Consider the following 2,085-nt stretch of genomic DNA (forward strand, 5'->3'; position numbering starts at 1 on the left):
CCCCCCCCACACACACACACACATCCTTCAGTGCAGGGCAGACGACACGGCTTGGGTTCCCAGGTTCTCCTAGAAAACCAGTTTCCTGACTGTACTCAAGGTTTTAATAGCCTGAGGTTGTTTGGGTCACTTATCTCAGATGGTTAGAACTCTGAGCCTGGGAGAACAAGGTTGTGGGTTCAGTCCAAAAATAAGTCAATTAGTTCTTGGTGTAGTAAGGACTTGGGAGTCAGGAAACCTGGGGACCAGTCCCAGTTTAGAAACTTACTAGCCTCAGTTTCTTTACCTGTAAAACTAGAATAATAATATTGGCTCTACCCGTTTGACAGGAAGAAAGTATGTATTTAGGAAGCATCCTATTACTGGGTATTATTTTTCTATCTTTAGCACAAGTCTTTCTAGGAATTTGGAGCACAGAAATCATTGCTCCCCTTTCTCCATTTCTACCCCTTACCTCTCTTGGACTTCCCTCTAGAGTATCCTGTGTCTTCTTCAATAACCCCAATGATGGCTGTTTACTAAGATATCCAATGGTACACGGCTAGTCAGATGCCTCCCTACACAGATCACACAGAAGGAAAAAAGCTTGGTATAGCAGAGAGGGCACCAAGTTGGAACTGGAAGACCTATGCCACAGTGCCAGCCTCATCATTTCATTGCTGTATATTTTGTGTGATGACTTCCATTGCTGGGGTCTCAATTTTCTCATTATTAAAGAGAGAATGATGGGGATTCTTAAGCTTAGAAATTCCTTTCTAATAGAGCTGGAACTATATTAGCATAGAGATCTCCCAGAGCAGAAACTGCCTCCCCAATGCAAAGAACAGCTGGAAATGGGAGTCCTGGAGAGGTACTTGGGGGCACTGAGGCATGATTATGGTTAGCTGTGACTTGTTCCTTAGCAAGATTAGAAAAGAAAAAGCTGAGACCAATTATGGAGTAGGAAACACTAAGGAATTATTAGGCGGGTCTGCTTTGGGGTTTTCCATGGCCCTAAAGTTACTGAGTTTCCCTTCAGGTACACAGTACAGGGGTAGTGATTTACTTGCTAGAATCCACTGGTGTATCTAGTAGGATAGTCAGTGTGTGGTGATGTACCAGGAAGTTTCTTCCTTTAAAATCTCCTCATTGCTGGGGAGGAGACACCAGTCTCTCCATGCCTTAGGCAAAACCTCTGGCAGGATCTAGTATGCTCAAAAGTCTCCCAGTGCAGACCCAGGGATGGACTGGGTGCCTGATGTCTGAGCACCTGCTAGTTTCTGAGAAGTTCAATCATCCGGTTGGCTTCGGGCGGGTGGGGGTGGGGGTTTGGTGTGAAGGTGTTGGCCTTCTGACTAGAGAAACTCTTGAACACCACTGAACTACAAAGGGGTTTTTATCTGCATAAGTGGAGGGGAGTGCCTTCCCCCTTCCTTTCTCTTTCCCCTTCACCCCATGGAAATACAGATCCTGGACACATTGGTGTGGCTCAAAGTTATAAAATACCCTAGTGAAACCACCACCTTCTTTCCTCATCTTAAGGCTTTTCCAAGATGACACTTTTCAGAGCATTTAAGGAAGAGAAGTTTGGAGTCGTAAGAGGAGTCTTGTTGGAGACTCGAGATCTGGATTTGAGTGTACCCTTTGTTTATTAGTTTTGTGACCCCAGACAGCTCCATTATTCTGACTGGTCTCACAGTCCTCATCCTCTGGAAAATGAGGGAGTTGGACAAGGTGTTTGATCCCCAAGGATCCTTCTAGCTCTGACCTTCTAGGAAGGTCCTTATTATAGCTGATCTCAGTAAGTCTTTTTTTTTTCCTTTTTGGAAGAGGGAAGGTAGGGCAATTGGAATTAAGGTCACACAGCTAGTTTTTGTGTTAAGTGTCTGAGGTCAGATTTGAACTCAGGTCCTCCTGACTCTAGGGCTGGTGCTCTATTCACTGCGTCACCTAGCTGCCCCATCAATGAGTCTTGCTAAAGGAAATAGGGCTGGCTGAAGCATTTCTATCCATTTCTGACATTCGGTGTTCTGTTCCAGAGAAGGTATTTGGTTTGGTTTTCCCTTCCTTCCTTCCTTCCTTCCTTCCTTCCTTCCTTCCTTCCTT

General features: G+C 45.0%; 1 protein-coding gene across 9 annotated transcripts in view; it reads right to left on the reverse strand.

Annotated features, from left to right (window-relative positions):
- Nucleotides 1-2,085, reverse strand: part of LOC138177338 (homeobox protein CDX-4-like) — a 20,657-nt gene that overhangs the window by 11,816 nt on the left and 6,756 nt on the right. The gene's annotated exons all lie outside the window — the stretch shown is intronic.

Source organism: Petaurus breviceps, unplaced genomic scaffold (genome assembly GCF_028583685.1).
Source record: "Petaurus breviceps papuanus isolate PSGF00001 unplaced genomic scaffold, PetGlider_PUasm1.0 90386, whole genome shotgun sequence".
Taxonomy (NCBI): domain Eukaryota; kingdom Metazoa; phylum Chordata; class Mammalia; order Diprotodontia; family Petauridae; genus Petaurus; species Petaurus breviceps.